This window comes from Danio rerio, chromosome 14, assembly GCF_049306965.1.
Source record: "Danio rerio strain Tuebingen ecotype United States chromosome 14, GRCz12tu, whole genome shotgun sequence".
NCBI classification, from domain to species: domain Eukaryota; kingdom Metazoa; phylum Chordata; class Actinopteri; order Cypriniformes; family Danionidae; genus Danio; species Danio rerio.
The window spans coordinates 25,103,280-25,115,030 of record NC_133189.1 but is presented as its reverse complement, the minus strand read 5'-3'; the positions used below and the strand labels follow the sequence as shown (position 1 = coordinate 25,115,030).

General features: G+C 36.8%; 2 long non-coding RNA genes across 3 annotated transcripts in view; both read right to left on the bottom strand.

The window, feature by feature from the left end:
• Positions 1-3,395: 3,395 nt before the first annotated feature.
• LOC141377507 (uncharacterized) lies at positions 3,396-7,983 on the bottom strand. Its single transcript, XR_012389723.1, has 6 exons — positions 7,746-7,983; positions 7,319-7,425; positions 6,227-6,353; positions 5,965-6,050; positions 5,621-5,663; positions 3,396-5,523 (listed from the first exon to the last, which is right to left on the bottom strand). It is a non-coding gene; the product is annotated as an uncharacterized lncRNA (long non-coding RNA).
• Positions 7,984-9,389: 1,406 nt separating this feature from the next.
• The window catches only part of LOC141377512 (uncharacterized), a 53,566-nt gene continuing 51,204 nt past the window's right edge, over positions 9,390-11,751 (bottom strand). For both annotated transcript variants that reach the window (XR_012389731.1, XR_012389730.1), the window contains exon 3: positions 9,390-10,556. This is a non-coding gene — a long non-coding RNA (uncharacterized lncRNA). The remainder of the gene's footprint in view (positions 10,557-11,751) is intronic.

Below are 11,751 nucleotides of genomic sequence, written 5' to 3'. Positions count from 1 at the left end.
TTTCATATTTTTCTTTATTCTAAATCTAGGAAATATTTTAGTACATCAAAAAGTGTGGTCATGATGACAAGTGACAAGCGAATCCAGCTAAAAATAGTGCTTAAAATGTACTTAAATCATAAATTAATTAGAAAATGAGGCTTATAACTGCAAAAAGGTCCACTTTTTTAAAAAAAGAACCAGGCTGGCTACAGGCCTGTAACAGCACATATGTTTCTTAGAATTGCAACATATTTATTCAAAATATTTGTTCGATCCACCATTATGAGAAGCACCATGAATTTCAATACTTTGTCCAACCCTTATTGAATAATCAAATGTAATGAAAAATGTAAACACTGTACATTCTTCATTGCTGATCAACAACAAAACTCCACATTTCAGATGCTGCGATGTGATTATTGCGAATGCACACATTGCGATATTAATGCTGAAACAATATATAGTGCAGGCCTAATTTAGGGTACATTTTGTTGTATGTTTCAGATGAACATTTTTTTTTTTTTTTTGTAAATGTACACCATTGTTTTACAGATCACCATGACTAGCAAACCACTGACCTAAACCCTTCACTATGGCCAACCAATAGTGTTTTCAAAAGCAACTGTAAGAAAAAAATGCACTGCGACTACATAGTTATAAGCTGATTTTACATTACATTGCAGTCCAACGGTTTTCACTAAAATAAATGGGAATGTTAATGTTACGAATTTGGCCAATCAGACACATAATTACCGTCAACCTCTCCTACCCAGGAAAAGACTGGAGCGTCAGTGTGTAATACGATTCCAAAGGTATTTACGACAGGACATGAATGCCTGCTCAGAAATGGACACAGAGACATGGTCAGGCTCTTATACGCTCCTTGTTTAAGACTGATGCTTTTAATATAAAGCTTTATTCTCTCTTTATGTGTAATCAGGTGTTTTACAACAAGTCTCTTGCTCATGTATTAATATTATGGTTCTAATACGGCTAAACCAAATCATAGATGGCTTATGTTTGTTGTCCCTGCTAAGCTACTTTGGTGTACTAATCAACTGTTTATTTTGTGTTGATACGTGTGCAACATATTAACATTTTATGAAACATTAAACATTTTTGCATCAGCTTACACCTAGAATACATATGCAAATCTGCAAATCACTACGCTTTGGAACAAAGGCCCTTAAAACATCCTATAGAAAAATAGCTTTCCCATTGGTCAGCTCAGCTCTCAAGGGTGTTACAAGACCACACTTATAAAAGCTGGTGACTTAGGCCGCGCTCTGAGATAACAGTCAGAGAAAACCAGAATGAAGAAGAGAACCGACACAGCTTCTCTTCAGGTCTAGAGAACAGGCATGGACCTTGACAAAAATAGGTTAACTGCACAGCTCAGACATTCCCTTCTCCGATACCTTTCTCTCTTTCTTTTCCGCCGAGAGTCTAGTTAAGTTTAGAGCACAGCGAATTCGTACAAGTTCAGTCATATGAAAATGTACAATTTTAAAAAGGAGGCAAGGCACCCAACCCCACCTCTAACCGTCATTGGTTGATAAGCAAATCAAACTAAATTGTACGAATTAGATCATACGTATTAACACGTAATCAAAAAAATACAGATTTCCGTGAGATTGCGCTGGAAGTCAACATGACTAGTCCTTTTTTCGCTGCAAAACTTGAAACGACAGTCTCAACCCCACTCCAAACCTAACAGGATAAAGAGCCGACCACCAGCTAACCATGTGGAAAAATTAGCTCAACAGAGGGAGTCCTTCACATCACAAAAGGAACGCAAGTAATGCCTCCAGATTACCACTGAATTCGTGTAAATTAAAGGGCACCTAGGTAACCCCCTTTTTAAAATTTCATATAAGTGTTTTGCATCTCTAGAATGTGTATGTAAAGTTTCAGCTCGAAACACCCATCAAATTTTTGATTATACCTTTTATTAGATCCTGTTTTATACATCTTTCCACTAGGGGGTCGTTTTGTCGCACTGCGCCTTTCACGTGCCTACTGTTTCTACGTGCCTGTCAGCGTGCCTTAAATCTCCTCCCTCGGCTGTGTCAGACAACAGACAGACTTAAAGGAAGAAGTCTCACGCAGCGTTTGTGAGAAATACTACAGTAAGAACTTTACCAATGAGTATTTGTAGTGCAGTTGCATTGATGAGTGACACGCAATATTGTTACAAAGTTCACGCATGCACACACGCACACACAGACAGAGCGCGCTTAGCTTAGTACTGTTTTTGCACACAAATGTGTCAGGATACAGGCTAATCTCCACTGCTGTATGGATATCTGTTATGTTAATGTACAAAATAAACCTGATTTAACGTCCACAAACCGGGATTGAAGCGTCTTCCTTTATAATTGTTCTGATTGGCTGTACTGATGAAGTAAAGCTGAAGTAAATCGCTGTAATTCATTGCACATGTGCACTGTTTTAAAACATTTTACACATGTGAAACTTACTCTTGATCACATTTAATGATGATTGATGATCTTAGCAAACTGAACAGACCTTTTATGCTACGCGAAGCTGTCAATCAATTCGGTGGGCAGGGGGACCACACTCCAACGTCAAGTTGTGGTCGGTCTGAAAACCGCTCCTATTGGTCCAACGTTTTAATATTGTTAAATTGAAAAAAAAAAAGACTGGGTGTGTTTATTTCACCCCAATATGACGGTCTATACACTATATATACACACGTCTGTCCAAACAGCTTGAAAAGTAGATTTTTCAGCATAGGTGCCCTTTAAACGTAACCCTAAAGAAACCATAGAAGATTTTAATTGACTATTTTTGGTTTGCTTGGTTTGGTCTTGCAAAATCCAAAGTTTTTAAATCATTACACCCTCTCAAGCTATTATTTGACATCTTTTACTCTTTTCGGCAACCTGTATGAATGTGTTTTGTGTTAGACTTTAGTTTCTGCTGGATTAGTCAAAAATTTTTAATTTTGTATAAAGAAAGGTGCATGTGCATATTTATGAATCTAATGTCTTAAACTTCGATCTTGTTACCCTGTCCCTGCTTTAACATAGATTAGTTTTTATTTTTAATAGCAATAGCCGTAGTTGAAATCAACCATCTGCTTGAATGATTGCTGGACAATTTAGTTGTTCGGATTTAAAGAGTCGATTCTTTTGAAGCCCTGTTTATATTACTCTTCAGTTCACATTGAGCTAATTCGCCACATTAAGTCCCAATCACAATTCTATTTTTGTACCTCTACCCTTTCCCCTTGGCCCTTAAAACAGAGTGTGAAGAGGAAGGGCTTCAAAATTTACCCCAAAGAAATGGGACACTACAGCACCTGCACATGTATGTCATTGTGATCTCATGCATCATACGAGATCAGACGATCGTGACTGCAGTAGTTATTCCAGAAGCTTTTTTTTTTTGGTATATATCTTCAAGAAATTACTGAAGGCATATATGATGTTATCATAACGATATAATGTGTCAATAAGATCGTAACTGTACTGCGCATTTACACTGTGGCCATATTCATCTATGTAAACACACCAAAAACAACATTAACACTACAGCAGACACTGTTAAAAGCTCATTTCCAGCCACTAAACTTTTCTAACAGGGAATTTGAGTGTCATCGAGTGTCAGAATTTTGTGGAACTGCTATACAAGAGTTATAATTATGAATTATAGATAGCGCAATTAAGCTGTTTTTATTGTAGTTTTTTTGTTTTTTGTTTTTTAAGCATGACAGTAAAACACAGTTATGAATCTATTAAATCATATGGTTCTTTGTTGTTTCAAGTGTGGTCCTGAAAAATCTATATTCGAAGGGATATCTACCCCTTCCCCTTAGTTTTTTAGTTTTATTTGAAAACTTTATTAATCCCCTTGGGGCAATTCATTTCGACATGGTGGTGCTTCACATATAGTATAACAAGAATGACACACTTAACACAATAAACATCAACACTTAACAGCAAGTTAAAAAAAAACAAATAATAGTCCATTGATTAACTACATTTATTACATAACCTAATTGCTTCAGGCACAAAAGTAAATTTATAATGATTTGTGAAACATCTTATTCTCCTTAGACGTCGACCAAGGGGCATCCACTCAAAATGTTTATTTAGGGGATGTGTGCTGTCTCCTAGTATTTTATGTGCCATCCTCAACACCTGCTGTTCGTAATAGTATGCAAGACTTCGCAGGGGAACTCCCAAAATCTTTGAACACAAATTAATTATGCCTTGAAGACGATTCTTGTTTTCTATGGACAGTGAAGAAAACCAACAAATAAAGGAAAAGTACAAAATACCTTTAATAAATGAATTGTAAAAGGTCTTAAGAATAACTGTACATTAAAAGTATTATTACCAATTATTAGTACCAATTAACAATTGTATGTGTATTTTGATCAAATATCAACCTGTTGTCAATAATTGTTCCCAAGTACCACCATTCCTCTACAACCTCTACCTGTGTGTCATTGATTAGCACCATTTGTAGAGCAGGTGTTTTATTTTTGCCAAAGTTGATAAGTATTTCTTTGTTTTTTTGACACAATTAGGTCTAGTCTCATTTTATTACACCATGAGATAAAATCATGCAGGACTGAACCACATTCCTGGTCTGAGTGAGAAAGCAAAGATAAAGGCACTGTATCCTCTCCATATTTAACCAAGTACCTATTTTCCTGTGTACTCTGACAATCATTTGTATATAATATGAAATGCCTTATGCCTTCAAGCTACAGAGAACTAGGACAGGGAAAGGGCTAAAGGGTACACAGCAAAATATGGGGACCCAAAACTACTCTATGGGTGTTAATTTCAACAATTTGAAAGTGTCTCATGGGGTCCACTCAAAACAGAGTTAAATCAACACTTTCAAAAGGGTTGGCACATTGACACCGAAGTAAGGGTTAATTTTAACTCAGGGCAGAGTTAAAAAATGTAACTATATTTAACACCGCCTGGTGTAATATATTGTTATTTTATTCAACTCTCTTGAGTGTAAATATGGTAAAAAGGTCAAATAGACTGTAAATTACAAAAGAAAAAACTTTTTATTTGAAAACATTCACCACTTCAACAATTCATTCAGTTTTTAAAATGCAACAATGTCAAATATGCTTTAAATGTTTTATTAGTACAGACAGTATCAACAAAATATGTGTGACCAGTGCTCAAAAAGGCTTTCAGTCCCTTGGTCCAAACTTTATGTTTCATCTGAGCAATTTAAAAGTTAAAAAAAGTTAAAATTACATTTTAAACAACTTGGCGTGCAAATCTTTCACTTCTGGTGTTTCCTTGGTCCTCCATATCAACACACAGCAGTTTAAATGAAGGTATAAATGCTGTAAACTTGTGCGAAAACAAACTGGAGCTAGGAAATCTCATCAAGCATGTCCTGTGAAAGATGTGCTTCCCGGCCACAGGATGACCTTTTTATCCATGACGATGTAGTAGCTGCTGATCGCTCGTCTGGTGGTTCCTGATGCACGGATATAGGGTGATGCTCATCTAAGAACTCTTCAAGATTCCAGCATGACTAAGAAAAATGTTTGAAAACAAATAGCAATCAAATTCTATGATATATTTAAAAGAACATTTAAAGTAAATAAAACATTCAAGAAATCTAAACTCACCTTTTGAAAATCTACATAATGATCCACAACTTGACTCTCCCAGCTGGTTGAGGTGACAGGATATGGAAAAGTAGAAAAAACACATACATCACTGTTGGAATCTCCAAAAACAATTAGGTTAACCACTATGACTAGAACTGGAAAAACAGGCAGCTGTCTGTCCAGAATCCTGAATTTAACACAACACTTGGAGCAAAATTTAGAGGAGCTTAAAATCTTTTATATCATTTAGTGATGCTGACTTCCCCAAAATATTGGCCACAGTGTAAAAAATATTCATAAACTTACAGTTTTCTGTAAGCGTGTGCGTGCGTGCGTGTGTGTGTGTGTGTGTATTTCTTTACCAGATTCAACTTGTTAGGCCCTTTCAGGTCCAGTATTGACGCCACCTTTCCTGGAGTCTAGCAGATGTTTCAGGTCCAAATATAATCTAAAATATTAGGATAAGCAGAAGAAGAAAAGGTGCAAAGCAAAGAGCAAAACATTATTTAAGTAACAGTTCACCCACAATACAAAACTTGTCACCTTCATGTCATTTGTTATTCTCTAATGCTCTAATACCCTCTCAGCTTATGTGAAACAAATACAGAACTTTATCAAACATACCTTCATTATTATCACCACATATGACCAAGAAGGTGTGCTTGGTCATTTCACCAACTCTGGAAATACACCATCTGTCTCTAATCAGCCACCGTCACAGGGTCTTGTGTTATTGTATAGAGAACTGTGGCTGTTAAAAAACAACAACACATTAGTGTCTAACACATATGCATAACCTTCAGATAAAAAGGAGAGATGAACATCACAAAGTATACCTTACACTTTTTCAGATATCTTTTGATTCAGATGTTGATTATTGATAATAAATCTACAAATCAAACCTGTATCATCATTAGGCTGCTCAAATATGAATCAGTTGATTAATTTTACAGACAGGTGGCTGTTTACAACGCACTAAATTGTCTTTAATAAAACGGAAATGTTGTGTACAGTACATGCTAAGTTTAGCCTATAGTTTTAAGCACAATATCATGCGGGAGAAAAAGCTTGACTAAGATGTTCCTGGCTACATAAATAGCCTAACTAACTAACGTCAGACATCAAAGTCATGGGAAAAGTCATTTTCGGGGGATACAGAGTTGATTTGCGGGAGGTAGCGGGAGAGATGAGTACCAGAAGAGCAATGGGATGAGTTGCGCGCGACGTACCTGAAGAGCGGTGGGGGTGACGCGCGACGTACCTGAAGAGCTGGGAGGGATGCGGTAGAGAGGGGTGTGCAAAGTGTTTAATGACCGGGCGGGAGACGCGCGATTTCCGGGAGATTATAATTCATTTGCGGGCATCTACTTGGGCATCTGGGAGTCTCTGTGCATTTGCGGGATAACGTTAACGTTAGTCCCGCAACTTCCGGGAGACTTCTGTAACGTTAAATGTCTGAGAAAGTGCAAATGCGGTCATTTAAAGACATTAATGTTAACATTCTGACTTTAATGATTGTCAACACTTAATATAATTCAAGCGTACGTTATCACGTCTATGAACTAACGGTAACGTTATATGGACGGCCACGAATGAAGCAGTTTAAAGGGGCCGCGGTGTTTAAAATAACCAAATTAACGTACACGAATAACAAACAATCATATGTTTTAGTCAGGAATAAGACTTTTACAAGTAAGCATATGTTCATTTACTCACCAGATATGTTTTAGAAACTCTCCTGAGCTTTTGGAAACCGTCCTGTGTTGCCGTTAGCATCCGGGCAGAGTAGGCTAGGCTGCTCCGAGGATTCCCTCGCTAGTTTGCTTCGAATTAAATGAGAAGTGTCGATTTTATTTTACAGATGGGTAACAACGCACAAAATGGCATTAAGCTTGACAGAAATGTGTTGAACATGTACATTTGATGTTTTTATGCACTATGTATGCGTGAGCATATATGAAAACATTCTTAAAAAGAAGTGAATAGTAATGCAGTTAAGCTAGATACACAAACGACCATGAATGAACCGCAAAAGTTTAAAATTGTCACTCCATTCTAAAGTTATTAACTTAACAATATGTTTACAACTGTATTTCCTTAAAGAAAGCCAGTAAAATACCAACATTTAGGTAGTTTGACTCACCAGTTGCTGTTCTAAACCTCAGATGGAAAATGGCGTCTGGAAAATTCTTCAGTGACTGGGGCTGCATGAATTCCCGGATGTTGGAAATAACACCACCAAGTGTTGAAAAGATAACTCCCTGATTTCGCACTGAATAAAATCAATTCTAACTCTTATTATATTCATTTATCAAAATCTAACTCTTTAACGTCAACACTTTACTCTGAAATGCTTCAACACCGAGAATTTAACTCTGATCAATTTGCTGTGTAGAATTGGGATTGGGTCTAACTTACAGCCTTCTCATTTCTAAAGATTATACAAAACCCTGTTCTTGATCAAAAGGAAGTTCTTTACATTTGTATGTTCACAAACCCTTTCTTACCTTGAATAACAATCATCAATGAGTCATGCATTATTACACAAACATGCAACACAAATATCACATTACAGCCCACCACAACCTGAAAGCACACTTTCTGTACATACATTAGGAGGTTGTCATAGCTAGTGCCATTTCCTGTAGGAACTGCAAAGTTAGAGCCGCCACATGCTCAATAGTGTTTGGCAGCTGAGCGCCTGCTAATGACTGCGCGGCTCCACTGGGAAATGAGCAGACAAGAGAAAGAGAAAAAGCAAAAGAAAAAAAAAGCGAAGAGACAGAGTGATGCACATAATAGTCCAGGATCTGATGTCCTCCATCTGGCGCAGCCAGGGAGCAACTCCAGCGGCAAGCTTGCTCCGACCTGCGGGCATGGGTACTCCATCATTATTTCCCCCTGATGCTCCCATGGCACCATGTTGGCATTTAGGAATGTCACTCCACAAGCCAGAGTCTTGGTTGGATCGGGCTAAGCAAGCCCACAGAGACAGGGCAAGTTGGCTTGCATCAGCAAAATGTGTGTTCCGGGAGATGGATGTTCATTATCTTCTTAATACATCCCATTTGTGGGACTTGCATTGTGTGAGGAACGGTGAGAAAGTGTCATCCTAATGGCCATATAGGGGTTCAGCCGAAATGACAATGATGCCACCTGACATCAGACATAAAGTCATGCTGCTACTGAATTAGCCCGACACACCCTCGGTTTGACAGGGGGAAAGGGTTTTTAAAGTGACAGTAATTTTAATAGAGTTTTGTAGGAACTCTTTCTCTGTCTTTATAGCTTCTTTCACAACCGTTTTCTCCATTAGTGCAAGAAAAATAAGTGTGGGCAAATGACTTCAAACAGCATATTTACTGGTCACTTTTCAGAAATAACAGTTTTTTCCTCCTCTCTCTCTCCCTCAATCTCAGAACATCTTGGTCTAATGAGCACTAACTTCAAAGAAGCGTATTTATCTGTTTTGACCTCCTTTTCAAGTGACAGCTGGCATATGTTGCATTTCTGTCGCAATTATTTCCATGGAGACACAGTGAAAGGAAACACAAATAGAGTCTTGGCTGGCAGATAACTTATGCAAACTGAAATAAAGTAATCTGCTTCCAAAATGTGTCTATAAAGAAAGAAATATGATTATCTCATCAGCAACATTTTCTCAACATCAACATGGCTTTCAAATGCAAGTAATTGCGCAACGTATTCTAGGTGCTGGTTTATATTAATGTTAAAGTAGTCTACCAAACGTAAAAAATCTATCAACATTTAATCTTTTTTTTTTCTTTGGAACACATGTTATTTAGACGAAGATTTATAATTACTCATTCATTCACTCATTCATCAAACATTCATTGTATGGATACAATACATTTAACCTTAAAAATCAATCAATCAATCAATCAATCAATCAATCAATCAATCAAAATTAAGATCTGATTATTAAAATATAAAATACCAGGGATATTATATTTTAAAAATGATCAATATTAGTCAAGTTCTCACATAGAATTACACTGGCTTGCTTGGTTTGGTGCTTGTGGAGCTTTGCTGGATTTGGCAGATTTTCTCTTCAGTGTTTGAACTTTCAGCAGTAAAAATTAAACCACACTGTATTGAACTTTAACTCTGAAAACTGGACTGACAGTTTTAATTTACTACAACTTCTATGTGAAGCTGCTTTGACACAATCTACATTGTTAAAGCGCGATAGAAATAAAGATGAATTGAATTTAACTTTTGATGTAATACTTGAAATAACTATCTAGCAGTATACCAGTCACGAAAATTCCAAACTTGTTTCTAAGCAGTATAAAATGGCTCTCCAGTGTGTTCATGCTGATGGACTGAACTATGGAAATGAACTGAGCAGTGTTGCTACAGCTGTTTGTAATTTCTTGCTTAAACTGTAACGTAAAGTACACATTAGATGCTTAATAACTAACTAGCTAGTCTGTAAAACTATGTTTGTTCTTACTTTAGTTGCACCATATGCAGTGCTTAATTCATAAATGAATAATTCCTGGAACAAAACCAGGAAATAAAAGTCCAACATCTAACAAACAATTTCAGTTTTCCTGGAACATGACATCATTAAACAGTAACAGCGAAAAACAAGAGCATCACATTTCTGACCGGTCTTTAAATATTTTGTGCCATATATTGTTATAGGTCAGTCATAAATAATAAAAACATATACAAACATAAATCATATGAACAATCCCTATTCAGTTCACTTCACTATTATGTGAATATACAAGTGAAATACAAATAATTAAATGACTTACTCAGTCTAATCTTCAAGAAGAGCCCACAGTTACCTCTACTGTCATGTTCTCTGGCTGACTTGAGATTTTTCTTCTGAGTTTTGCTTCTGTATCCCGCTGTCCTGATCCATTCGTGCAGTTCCATCTTCTCGAGATCTCTTTTGATCTGGCTCGTTATCAGATTTTTCCTGGTTTAAAAAAAAATAAAAAAATTAAAATATGTGTGGTTGCCGTTTTGCCATTTTGAAAATACAAATATTATTTATGTAGGCCTTTAACGTTATGCCATTATTTATTTTCGTTGCTAACAGCATGAGAAAAAAATCACCAACCAATGAGAGTGATTGTGAACATAGGACAGCCAATTGGCTGAAAATATTGTTGAGGGCCAATAATATTCCTGCCAACTCTTTTTCCTTGAAAATCTAGGAGAACAAAGAAAGGAGGGCAAGGGGGTTCGGGAGCCTCAATAACAATGTGGAGAACCGGGTACTGTGTAGAAACTGTACTATGGAGTGGGCTTCGGGTGGCCGCTGTGATCGAACACTATACCAAAGAGGGTGGGAAGGGGGTAGGAGTAAAATTAAGAGAGTTTTCTGGGAGAAATAACGAAACAAGAGGTTGGCAGGACTAGGGTCTGAAATATGGGAGACTCCCAGGAAAAACGGGAGTGTTGGCAAGTATGGCCAATAATTAAATGTGACTTTTGAATAACTTGTTAATGGTGGCAACCGTTGTGTGTGCGCACACACAATCTACACAGCCTTCACTTGCACTCATTCACATTCTCTTTCTATCTCTCTCTCTCACACACACACACATACATAGGTATTCACCACGAACAAGTTAATGCCGGATCCAATAAAATAAATACCGGAATGCAAAACATGAATATTTGATTTTCTGGAACAGGATCCGGCAAGATCCGGCTTAAGTTAAGCACTGACCATAGTTCTTAAGGCAGAACAAAGTTAGTACTGTAGGTCATAAGCTCTCTGTAAAATAATGCATAGTCACAATGAATGACGTAATACCCAATCAAAAACCTTCAAATAGGCAAACAGAAAAATAGCATGAAATGTTCGTGAAATGTAAATAAGGCTATCAAAATAAAAACTTTAAACTTGAAATTGTTTCATAGAAGAGAAAAGGAACAGGAAAAAAATACTTTCATGAAGAAATTATCATTTTAATTAATGGATGCAAATAACACGAAACACCCAGAAAGAAAGAAAAAAAAAAATCATCTGTCGCAAACAACAAAAAAGGAGATAAAAAATAACTAAAAAAAGCAAAGAGCTGTGACGTGAGAGAGCGGAAGAAACTGAGAATGTGTGGTTCTTCATTATCAGCACAAGCTCATTAGTCTACCAAATCCTACTG